This window comes from Notamacropus eugenii, chromosome 2 (genome assembly GCF_028372415.1).
Source record: "Notamacropus eugenii isolate mMacEug1 chromosome 2, mMacEug1.pri_v2, whole genome shotgun sequence".
In the NCBI taxonomy this organism is placed as follows: domain Eukaryota; kingdom Metazoa; phylum Chordata; class Mammalia; order Diprotodontia; family Macropodidae; genus Notamacropus; species Notamacropus eugenii.
Window position 1 is genome coordinate 170,126,380 of NC_092873.1, and position 13,963 is coordinate 170,140,342.

A 13,963-nucleotide genomic window follows, 5' to 3' on the forward strand; every position below is an offset into this window, starting at 1 on the left:
TCAAAGTCTTTGATCATATCTACAAACGTTGTGTACAGACCTTTGTTCTGCTCCTGGCTTTTCTCCTGGAGTTGTAGGGCAGCAAACACCATATCAACTGTTCCTCAGTCCTTTCTGAAGGCACACTGGCTCTCAGGTTTAATATTATCTTCCAGGTGAAAGATCAACCTATTAAGGAGGACTTTAGCAAGAATTTTGCCAGCAATGACTATGAAAGAGATCCCTTTGTGATTGTCACAGGACAATCTATTCCCTTTACCTTTATACAGATGGACAGTGGAGGCATCCTTGAACTCTTGGGGGATAATCTCCTCTTGCCATATAGCCTGGAAAATTTCAGTCAGCTTTTGTATGTATAATTATCCCCCTACCTTGTAAGTCTCAGCTGGAATAGAATCAGCACCAGGTGCTTTGCCACATAAAAGAAGCCTAATGGCACTCCCTAAAGGTAACCCCTTCTTCAGTTGGAAATTCAACTAAGGAGGAATTGACTTCAACCTGAGGTAAACAGTCAGTTGCCTCAGCATTGATTGATGATATTCTGTTGAGAACACTATGGAAGTGTTCAGCCCATCTCCCTAGGATCATATCACTAATCAATGTGGCTCCATCATCACTGAGTAGTTGAGATGCACCATAGATTTTTGGTCCATAAATAACTTTCAGGGAATCATAAAAGTGCTTTGGATTGTTACTATCAGGGTAAAACTCAATTTCATCTTCCTTCTTACTGAGCCAGCAATCCTGCATCTCTCTAAGCTTTGCTTGTATTTTGCTTTTGATGTAATTAAATTCTGCATTTTTAGAAGTGGATGAACTGTCTTACTGGTAAATCACGAGTTCTCGTTTTTCATTTAGCAGCTTCTTAATTTCCTTATCATTTTCATCAAACCTGTCTTGGTGTTTGCGAGTGTTCTGACCCAGATGAGCAAATGCAGTGCTGCACACCAGATCTCTGAAAGTTGCCTACTCCTTTTCTGCTCCACTGTTGCCAGCTGTGTGTTGGCTCACCTTTCCCTCTAAGTTAGCAACAAACTGTTCAGGTTCAGAGAAGAGCTCTGTTTTGTTGACATTGTTTCTTCTGGTAGTCATTTTGCCTTGGAGATGGCACTTTTGATGGATATGAATATTTATCTTGGAAAAGATAAGCCTATGATCAGTCCAGCACTCTGCAACACACATTGCCTTTGTCACTTTCACATCTTGTCTTTCTCTTCTCTTTACAATTACATAGTCTATTAGATGCCAATATTTCCTTTGAGGATGCATTCATGAAGTTTTATTGCATGTAGGTAATCAGAAAACAGTGTTGGTGATAAGAAGTTCATATCATGCACAAGTCTGCAGCAATAAATGACCATTGCTGTTGCTGTTTCCAACTCTATTCCTCCCTAGGACTCCCTGCCAAGTCTGGTAGTCTGAGCCTACTCTAGCATTAAAGTCACTCAGAATTATAACCTTGTCCTCTTTTGGCATACTGAGGAGAAATGTCTCTAGGGCTTCATAAAATTTTTTCTTTGTCTATATCAGTGTTTGTCATGGTAGAAGCATAGGCATTGATGTTGGTGGCATGGCATTTTTCTGTGAGTGGCAATTGCATTGTCAAGAGTCTATTATTCACTCTTTTCGATAGGCATACCAGCTTGCTTTTGATCGCAAAACCCATGCCAGCTTCATGGTGCTCTCCTTCACTGCAACCCCTCCAGAAAAAATGTGCATCCAGCTCCAACTTCAGGAAGGTGGCACTCATTTACCAGCCTTGTTTCACTCAGAGCTGCTATTTGAATGTGATACCTGCTGAGTTCTCTTGCAGCAGGAGCAGTTCATCTTTCAAGTCTACTGGATTTTGTGTTGTCTATTAGTGTGCACACATTCCACGTGCCAGTGGTGAGTGGAATCATCTTTGCAGATGTTTTTGTACATTTTGTACATTTTTTTGTTTTGACTGCATAATGAGGGACACCATTCCAGAACTCGAGGAGAACAAGTGCAAAGGCAAAGACTTAGGGATTGGATCATCATTTATGTGGAATAGTAAATCATCTAGTCTATCTGGATTAAAGAATATGTGGAAGAAGGTAATATGTAAGAATCCTCGCAAGGCTGGAAGGGATTAGATTGTGAAGAGATTTCAAAACAGAGAAATCAGTCAATATGCAGTCAATAAACATTTATTAAGTCCCTACTCTGTTCAAGGCATTGTCTGAAGCACTGAAGATGCAAGAATAAACCCAAGACATGAAGGAGGAAGAGCTTGAGAAATTGCCAGGAGCCAAGAGAGGGTGTGTTTTGTTCCTGAAAGAGCAAGGAGGGAGGTCAGTGTCACTGAATTGAAGAGCATGTGGCAGGAATAAGGTATAGGAAGACTGGAGAAGTGTATGCATGCTTGCATGCGTGTATGTGTGTATGTGGGCTGGGAGGGGCGATTATGAAGGACCAACTAGAGAATTTTGTATTTGATCTTGGAAGTGATAGGGAGTCACTGGAGTTTATTGAGTCAGAGGTGAAATGTTCAGATTTGCACTTTTTACAAAATCAATTTAGTGGCTGAACGGAACATGAATTGGAGTGGAGAGACATTGAAGCAAGCAGATTCACCAGAAGTCTGATACAGTATTACAAAAATGAGGTTAAGGGGGCCTATATCAGAGGAGTTACAGTCTCAGAGGAGAGAATTGGAAGCATTGGAGGAACATCATAAAGGTGAAATCAACAGATCTTGCCAATAGGTCAGATATGAGTGTTGAAAAGCAATGAACGGTCGAAGATAATTAGATTTCAGTCCTGAGGGACTAGATGGATTGTGTTGTCCTGTATAGACGTAAGGGTAAAGGAGCCTTTAAGGGGGGAAATAATGTGTTCAGTTTTGTATAAGTGAAGTTTTTTAATTAATTATGTGTGCATGGTGGTATAGGGTAAAGGTGACATGAAAAGAAGTGTGTTTTAGGAAAATTGCTTTGGCCATTGGGTAGAGGATGACTTAGAACTGGGAAAGATTTATAGCAAGAAAACTTTTACAAAACTCTTTAATAGTTAAGGCAAGAGGGAAGGAGGAATTGAACTAGAGTGGAAGGCATGTAGGATGTGAGAAATGGCTCCATACAAGAGATTTTTTGAAGACATAAATTATAAGACTTAGCAACATATTAGTTATGTAGAATGAATATCCCTTAGTGGTCAAGGATTATACCAAGATACACATACACACACATACGTATATGCCAATATACATACACACAAATATACCTGGATAGCTCATAGAATAGTGACAAGAAGTGACAGGAATTTTGGGGGCACAGGGAACAGGGTTTTTCTCTTTGGTGGGGGGCGAAAGAGTAAATTATGTTTTGTATATATTGGTTTGGTGCTTTCTTCAGAATTCCCAATTCCTGACGTCTACTTGGAAGAACTTTTGCAAAGTACTTTACATTTATCCTCAACAACAGCATTGGGAATTAGATGCTATTATTATCCTTTTGTAGTCCTCTGAGGTGCTAGAACTTTTCCCTCTAAGGTTATCTTCTATCTAAACTTTTCATATCTTGTATATATCCTTATGTTTTGTCCTTCGTAAGAATATGAACTCATTGAAGGCAATGGCTGTTTTAGGTAACATTATAATTCCAGAGTTTAACACAGGCTCTGACAGTCAATCCTTAATTAATCTTTATTGACTGACTGGTTCACTAAAAAATAGAAGGTAAAATTGTATGCTACTGACATGATGACTTACTTAGAAAATTCTTAGATAAAAAATCTGAGATAATTAATGGTTTCATAAATAAATAAAATAAACTCATGATAATTAACAATATTTTTAAAGGTCTTAAAGCCCATGATGAAATAATACAAGTGGAAGTCCCATTCAAATTATCTAAAAGTTGCATAAAATACCTGAGTCAATTTACCAAAGCACAAACAAGACCTGCCTGAGTGTAGTAACAAAATGTTCCTTAAAGAAAGGGAAGGAAAATTCAGTGACCATGGCTAGAGCATGTTTATATGTGTGTATGTGTGTGTAAACATATATAGATGCAGATATACATACATACATACATACACATATGCATATGTATGTACATGTATATCCTACCTAAATTGAATTAAAGATACAATTATACAATAATCCAATTACCAATGACACATTTATAGAACCTGACAAATCAATATTAATATGCAACTAGAATACTGAAGGAAACAATGAGGGGGAAAATATATAAATGAAAGGAAAATATGCCTTTCAGATCTCTGATATGATAAAGTGGTAATCATAAAAAAAACCTTTTTGATACTAGATTAGAAAACAGAGAAGTAAATCAGTGGAACAATACAAGAATCAGAAATAGCTGATTTTAATAACCCAGAGTTCAACAAACCCCATGATATGAGTTATTTGAAAAGTTGACTGGCAAATATGTTGTTTACAGCAATACCTTATATCATGTACTACAAAATTTTAAAAAGTGTCCTGAATATTAAAAATCATATTCAAACCCTCAAAGTGGTTTCTTTAATACCATAGTAATCTACGTTGTAATTTATCACTTCACCAGGAGATGGAAAATATGAGGTATTTGAGCTATAGGTGCTTTCTGCACATGAAAGGTCATATGATTTTTTTAATGTAAAGAGAATCAAATCTAGTACCTTTTACTTTTCACAGCTATAGTTAAGGAGTGAGTTCTCAACTAAATAAGAAATCGAGGTGATAATTTCAATTAATTTTCAATACCAAAGCTATTCCAAGATCAAAAGTAAGATAATTAGAATTAAAAAGGAAATGATTCAAAAAGAATTTTTTGATCAAATATGTCTGATAACAGTGTGACATACAAATATTTAGGTGACTAACAGATGAATAATACCAAAAGCCATTTTCCAGTACATAAATGGTCAAATACTATGAACAACACTTTTCCAAAAGAATTGAAAACTTAATAATTATAATCACAAACTCAATAAATAGAGTGCTCCTAATCATTAAGAAGAATAGTAATGCATATCAAAAGAACTTTGAAGTTTCATCTTACACCAAAAAACGAGGTAAAGAAGAGAAATGATGAAAATAGTCCATGTTAGTGGGACTATAGAAAGATGTGCATACTTCTGCACTATTGATGGAATTATAAATTGGCCCAAATATCCTGAAAAGCAATTTCAAATTATGTTAAGAATGTAACAAAAATGTCCATACTCTTTAACGCAGAGAATCCACTGATAGGCATATACCTCCAGCAGGTCAAAAATGAAAAGGAAAAACACTAAGAATAAAAGACTATTTATAGTTACACAATATGTATTAGCCTAGAAATAGAAACAACATAAATGCTCATTGATTAAGGAATGGCTGAAGCAGTGTATAATATGAATATAATGTATTCCAATTCTGCTACGGAAAATAATGAATACGATGACTACAGACAATAGGAAAGAATTATATGAACTGATGCAAAATGAAGTAAGGGAAAGAATGTCAACAAAAATGTAAATAGAGAGAACAAAAATAATTAAATGCTGTGAATTTTGCAATGAATGGGCTAAACTCCAAAGAAGAGAAATGAGAAGGCATTCCTCAACTTCATTGCATATGTGGTATGCAGATATGAGCAACACTTCCAATAATGTGGGATTTTCTTTTTCCTTTATTGTATTGATTGGTTTTGATGGACTTTGTCCCTCTCCACTTTTTTTTTTTTTTATCTAACATGCTTGGCTGTCTTGGAGGTATGTGGAAAGGATATATTGGAATATGTAGCTCATATAAACACTACACATATACATACACATATGTGTACACACATATATGAAATTTACTTCTAACCTCTAAGTTAATCAATGAATTCTCATTCAATTTATATCTATGTCTTTAGACAGTTCATCCTTTTCTTATTATAAAACTATCTATTTTTTAATTTAAATCTTGTTTTCTATCACTCCTAAACTTATTTCTCTTGTAAAATTTTAATCCACAGATATTCATTCTTTGAAAAAACTACAGAAAATATTAAAAAAAAGACTATTTTAACTTTTTCCCAGAGTTTCCATAATTTCTAGTTCTGTAACCATTTATGTTTTAGATGTTGAAATCCATTCAAAATATCCATTCCTTCTTGTTAGTACTTCCAGTCTTACTGAAATTATAACTAGAAGAAATTGAATATTTGTCACTTATTCTAATCTGGAGAGATACCAGTCAGTGCCTAGATAGCTTGAGTTCTGATCACAAACATATCATGCTTCTGTGCTAGGTTTGTGATATATTTCTCAAACTCATCTAATTCTCTTTTTCCAGATGGTCTACAGTATAGTCCTACAGAAATATTTTTATTTTTCTATTTCTGTTTCTCTTTAGTAAATGTATTTGCACTAAAGAAGTCAAATACATACCTGACATGGAGCCCCATAAAACTCCTTGGGCCTAGGTATTTTAAAATGTAATTGGGAAATGCTTAAGAAAATAAATAAAATTTATTATAACATAGGCAATGTTAATATATGATATATGATTTTCTAATTCAGTATATCTCCCCCAGTTAATGGTCCCATTTCTATTTGAATTTGGCTCCACTGCTCTACACTATGCTTTCTGCCTCTGGTTCACTGATGATTTCACAGAACACAATATTCTTCCTTCCTTCCTTCCACAGCTTTGGTACAGATAATCCCCAGACCACAAATCACTGATAACCTGACAAGTGAAGGTGGTCCATGGAGTAAACTGTGAAGTAAACAAGAGTCATTTTGAAAGCATTCTCATCTTTTATCTGGTCTTCATAGTAGCTCAATATGTGTCTAATAGGTTGTACTTTGATTAAAAGCTATTAATGATCACCCATAAATCAAACTCCATTTGCATTATACAAGGAGGTTTAATTTACAAAGTATTTTTCCATGCTAGAGAAGTATAGTTCCCATCTGATAAAGGCTGATAACTAAATTTAAGCAAACCAATATTTAATCTCTGTAATTGAGGAAAAAAACAAAGGGATCCTATGTTAGTTATGAAATGTCCCTTCCTTGTGTCCAGGTAGGAATGCCAAAATACCATCCTTTGGGACCTTCCTAAAAATATGGTTTTTCCTCAGTGCCTAGGGAACTATCCTTGATTTGATGAATTGCTGATAATAATTTTTCAAAATGTAATCTTATCCACATCCATAAGTGTTCCCAAATTGATAAAACTGAAGCAATTTAACTCTTCTTTCTACTCTTTCTCCAATTCCTCTTCCTTTTCTTTCTTTTCCTCCTCTTCCTCTTTCTCATATTTTTCTAATTTTCCTCTTCTTCCTGTTTCTCCTAAGTTATACAGTCTACCAGATCTGAAACTTAATTGAAATCTGGAAGGTCTGAACTTAAATCTCCATCTCAGCTACATTCAGTCTCTGTGATCTAAACCACATCAGTCAGGCTTTTCAGACCTTAGGTTCTTCATTCGTCAGTGGATCAGGATAGCTCAACCTTCAAATAGCTGTCATGATGGTCAAACAAGTTAATTCATGTAAAACATTCTGGAAAGTTCACAATTTTATATAAATGGTGGTTATTCTTTAAAATATGATTTGGGATAAGGACAGATTAAATGTTAAAGATGACATCATCTTTTCCTTTAAAGACAAAGCAGGGGAGACATGAAAGTAAAAGTAATCAATTGATTATGTAAACAGAACTTATTCTGACATTATTTTGTACTCTCCAAATAGATAATGTTATGTAGAAACAGGGCTTGCAGTCCCTAACAGCATTGTAACTGCTCATCCATAATTTCTAATGATATCTGTTGGACTTTACGCTGGGGATCCTATATCTGTTTAAAAATGAATTTCTGAGCTTCAAGGGTTTTTTGATCTAAAGAAATTTTAGATTCACATTCATTATGCATATTTGACCTCTGCCCCTCTGTTCTCAATGAAAAAGGACAGAGAAGCTATTTTTTTCTGTCAAATTGAATAAAATTGCAATTCCTTGCATTAATAAGTTTTCCTATTGGTTAAATCTTTACCTATGTGTTGTTGATCCTTGTTCTTTGTTTTGTCACTAAGTTCTTAGGCTTATCAATTTCTTATTGATTATAGAATGGGAAGTTAATGATTTGAATTCTTGAACAGCCTGGTAAATTTTAATTTCTCTTAATAGGATGTAATACAGAGAATTTCTGTGTCATTAATGAGAGAAGTGCCTATTAGTCTAGGAGTTTATTGTACTAATCATCTCTAAAATTCAGCCTATAGAAAATAGAGTGCTGCAAGCATTCAAAATCCTGTTTTGCTATTCGTCCCAAGGAGGCAATATCCTAATAACTCCATAGAAATGTGTGATAACATGGTATAATAACTCATTTTACTCCCATGTATCAATATTTGACTTCCTGAATAAATACTTTGTTCTGGCTTCTTTAAATATGGCAAAGGTATAACCTAACCTGACACCAAACAAGCAGAGAATATAAAACAATTTCGAAGACGATTGTATCAGCTGCAGATTTCAGTGAACTTCAGAATGTCATTCTTGACAGGGAGAGAAAGTCAAGTCCCCTTATTATGCCTTATGTTTCTTTTAATATATTGTGCTATTTAATCTTCTACTTGGATCAGTGGCTCCATGTCCATTTTTAAGGCCTGTGTGGCACACTCAACGCTCTGAGATATAGAGTCAGTCCTAGGTCATTAGTTTCACAAGGAATATTTTTTGCAGGTCACTAGATTCTCCGAGTTCCTTTTTTATGATATATTTTACTTGATATTCTTGTATGTGGTCTTTTGATAGAATCCTCTGGGTACAAAAAGAAGAATAAAGGGCAAAATATGTAGGCAGCCACACAAACAGCAGAACCAAATAACATTAAACACTATTTTATTTGATCAGATAGAATGCATATGAGAATTTTATAGTTATGGGGAGGCATTTTGCTAAAGATATAAATGTGCAGAGAATTTTTCCCTCCCTGAGAGGCCTCTTGTAAGAAAGTAAAACAATTAAGCAAGTAAACCCGTTTAACAAATAAAACAATTAAGCAGAATTAACAATACAGTGACCTTGTCTTGAAGTGCATGCAACATTCTACCCCCCCATCTTTCTGTTTTATAGTGTTTTTTTCCAATGAACAGAAAATTCTATTTTCTCTTCCCTGAACCCTCTCTTTCTCTATTGCAAGAGAGAAAAGAGAAAAGCTTTTAAATAATCCCTTTAACAGACACATAATCAAACAAAACAAATTCTCACATTGACTGCATACCAAAATATATGTCTCATTCTACACCTTAAATCTTTTGCCTCTGTGACAGTGTACTTATAAAGTCTGTAGAATCTCAGTATCAGATAGTTCTCCAAAATGCTTTACTCATTCACATTAAGATAGATAATATATCCCCTTCAAACGTAGGGACTTTATATCTTTTGTGTACAAATCACAGAGAGGTCTTAGCATGATTGCCTTACCACAGTTGGTATTCAAGGTGTTTTTTTTTTTTTTTTAAATTCATTAAATGCAATTACTTGAATACTGTAAACAAAATTTCACTCTCCCCTGTTGAGTAGCAGTGTTGTGTGGTGGTCTCACAATCAACAAAACCAAAATTCACTCATGATCTCACCTCTGCTATAAGGTGTCTATGTGACCCTGAGTGAATCACCCAATTTTTCACTGTCCCTAAGTAACTCTCAAAATATAATTTGCAGAGAAGTTGTTAATCTACATTGATAGAGGGAGCTACCTTGATAGGAGTTCCCAACATTAGGGAAATGACAAATCTAGATATCCCTCACCTAATCTCAAATTCCTCTCCCCCAAAGTTTCTTCGTACATGCAAAAGGAATTGAGAGAGAACTTAAATAATTTAGATAGTTTCTTCAATTCTCTCATACCTTTATACCTCAATATGCAGAATGTTCCATAATTTTCTCCAAATTCCTCAATGTTTTCTAAATCTATGCCACTGATATACATCCCACTCCTATAATAAATCCTTTAGAGAGGATCTCATCAATGTGCTAGAGGTCTAGTTTGTGCTCATTTAGTATCTTAGGGTACCAGGGTTTCACTCAGCATGTCCTTCTGTTCTCTTATTCTTTGCTATATAGCCAGTCCATCTCCTTTTCCCTTATCCCACTGGCATCAGTTACCCAAATAATGTCTTTTGTAATCCTTCTTACATGCACAGGTTTTTAAAAAATGACCAGTGCTTACACACAGCTATAATAATAAAGAAATTATATTCCCCAATAGTCCATGCTACTAGTAAGAATGAACTAATCTAGGCATAATATTAGGGCTTCTGGAAACCTGAAGCAGATTTGGCAGTATACTCTCCATGATAATGTCATGTCCTGGGTCCTTAATAAATGAGTTAAATAGTAAAAGAAATTTCATGCAGTCATTTTTTAAGTCAAAGGATATTACTTGAAAGCCTCTGCTTCTTCTACACACAGGTTCCAGATATATGCAGGCCTCTAGAAGTGGGCTGACCCTGTGTCTTCTAAATTTTCAGATCACTGTTTTATGCTCACACTTCCTTTTTTCTTGTAGAACTTTGTACTAAACAGAACTGCTTGGAAGGGCAGTTTCTTGAAGAAGTCACTAAACTTTTTTTAGCCTCACTTACTTTACCTGTAAAATGAAAATGATAGTACCTACTTCTCAGGGTGCTTATGAGGATCAATGGAGATATTGTATATGAAGTGCTGAAAACCTTAATATAATATAAACATGCTAGGTAATATTATCATTATTACATGTAGTTTCCTATCACCCCCTTCAATTCTAGTGAAGAACAGGAGTATAGTGTTATAAAAATGCTTGACATAGAGATTCAAGTATCAAGATGAATTTATTAAAGAAGTATCCAAAGGTTATGGGTTATGTTTCTGGTCAGAAGCAGACCCCACCCTTATTCAGGGAGAGGGAGCACTGAAAACAGAAGTCAGAGAAGCTTTATACTGGTAGTTTGGGACAAAATCCACCCATCAGAGGATGTATTGATCCATTCTCTTTTGGGTCACAATCTTCCAAACATGCTCTCTGTATGTTTTCCCCTAAGCATGTATAGGTATGTACCTCTCCCTCATCATTGCAACTATGTTTAGATAATGAGGTTCCAATTTTACTAGGGGTGTATCTGTTTATATGCATGAGGTTTATTAAGCATTCTCAATGAAGAAAAGCTTTCCCCTGGTCACTGACTCCAGCCAGTTTAGGCTAGTTTCCAGCTAGACCCCCTTTATCAGGAACTTTGGGGTTAGGCTAGCTTCTTCTACAGAGAGCTAATTGATCAGAAGTGCTTGCTGTCTTGCAGCTGCAACATTTTGTGGAAACTTAACTTTTGAGTATTTACCACGATAGAATCCAGGATTTAGTGGGGGATGGAAAGCCTGGAAACTTTTGAGCTCCAGAGAGCAGATAGGGGCCCAGGGAGAGTAGGGCACATAATAGTGCCAGTGCTAGGGGCTAATGTCTTGTAAGGAAAGAGTATTACTTCCTTGAAATGAATATAACCATGATCAAATGAATTTTTCTCTGCCTTGCTACCCCAGTCAAAGAGTGACCTGTCTGGACAGAATATGCTATTGTACTAGGACTAACCAGGTGAATTCATTCTCTCCCTACTTCCTCCTCATACTCTGTATCCCTGCTGCCTGGTGAACTGGTATTGCTTGCCCATAAATCTTGTTTATTTGCTGTCTGTTCTTTTATAACAAATACTATTTCCAGATATAGATAAGATGATTTTTTATAGAATTCTAAGAGAGTATTGTAAATAAGTGGGTACACTACCTCACTATGGGAAAGGACAAAGGTGACCCTGGGGACAAATAGCCATGGTTTCTTTGTCTCTTTTTCTCCCTCTGTTTTTCTCTCTGCCTCTTCTACTCTTTCTCTTTGTCTCTGTCTTTCTCTCCTTTCCTTTTGCCCTCTCTCTCTCTTCCTTTTCTTTTTCTCTCTCTGTTTTCCTCTCTCTGTGTCTTTCTGTGGCTCTCTGTCTTTTTGTCTCTGTATTTCTGTCTGTCTCTCTCCTTCTCTTCCTGTGTCTGTCTTGTTGTCTCTCTCCATGACTCTCTGTCTCTCTCTGTCTCTCTGTCTCTCTCTCTCTTCTTTCCCAAGGAAAAGGCACTTCAATAATCTGATGTTATATAAAATTATCCTAAACAAACTTAAATAAAAGGACAGATCAAAGCATTATGATACATGTCATGTCATTCAGACTACAAGTTTTAAGTTTTATAAATATTTTTCAGAAAATGGATAGCAATAAACCATTTTAAAATCAGTATTTCATCTATCTCCAAAGGAAGACACTATGTTTATATAGTGCACTGGACCCAGAATTTAAGTAGAGGAAGAAAGTAGACTTAGATAGGCTTTTGGAACATTGCACAGCACTTTCAATAACCACAAGCTGCCATCAAAGACAAATACTTATCTTTAGCACCGATATTTACCTGATGATGCTACATGGTGGTAAAGCATAGAACATAACAATATCTTAAAAGTCTAAATTTAAGGAAATATAAAGCTAATAAAAAAACAACATTTAGGGAATATGTAAGATACCAGTGATGGCTTGTACATAAGAAGTAGAGGGAAGGATACGACCCAGAATATGTATTATTGTAAACAATGGTGGGTTAATAAGTAGCATGAATACAGAATAATAGATTGTTCTGGGTTAGTCTTGACTCAGTTCCTTATTAGTCTGTGTTCAATATTGGAACAGAATGACAAAACTTAAATCATTCAACAGTTAAAACAAGGAGATTTAGTTAGCCAAAGCAGGAGAAAGACATCCGCAAGGGTAAATATTGGAACACCCCAGATTGATTCAAGTGAGCAAAGATTTCTTTCCTGAGTTTCATATCATGGACTGCCAAGGCAGCACTTGGACTCAACAGTTTGAGCCTTAAGTTCATTGAGTTCAAAATTTTTTCAGGGAATCTCATCTAACTTAAATGGAGATGAAAATATTGTTCCTGCCGCCTAGGTGAATGACCAAATTGGCACAGTGATGTCTATAAGCTGCTGTCTATAGTCTTTTGTACCCACAGGGATGTGTTTTCAACTCCACTGAAGTAATGAATTATTTGTTCAATATCTTATAGAATAGATACACCTTTAGAAGTCATCTAATTTTACATGAGGAGAAACTGAGGCACATAGAGTAGATATGATTTCTTCAAGTCACATAGCTATTACCAGGCAAAACAGGAACTAGAACTGAGGTTTACTGAACCCTTTACTTGCAAGTTCTTTCTACTATGCTGTGCTACCTTTATAACTTAATATATAACTCCAGCTATTTGGAGTGAGACTCAATAGCTTTCTGCAAGCAAGCTGTGGTCAAATATTAAATAGAAGGACCTTTATTTTCTTCTGTACATCTTCTAGGAAAAATAAAAATACCCAAATTACTTTTAAGCAACTTCTTTCAGAGGAAAATGGTATTAGTAGATCAAAATCTATCCATGATTTAGTAAGTAAATATTAGAGTAGCGTTATATTCAGAGGAGATTTGCGTTTTCCCCAGGATAACCTAGTGGTGGGCAAATAGTAACTGGTGAAGGGATATGAAATTTGTTCTTCTATAGTTCCTTCCAAGAACAGCAATCTAGCTATTTCAATCCACCTCTATACATACTGAGATAAAATTGCAATAACATGTAAATTATTATATACCTAACACTATGTGAAAGTATTAGTAAACAAAAAGAAAAAAATGATACATACATACATACTAAACTTCTGAATTGGTAATTTTATGTATCTAAAATAACAGCAAAAAAGACTTCTGTGGAAATTTTCATACCCCAAAGTTTTATACTCTGAAATCAGAAGGCAACACTCCAATACTGTCTATGTGAATTACTTGGATAACCGTGGTATGCCACTTAAGGTACCTGGGTCTTAACTTCCCCCTCTGTAAAATGAAGGAAGTTGAACTAGTTAAGCTTTGAAATCTCTTCTAGTTCTACAACC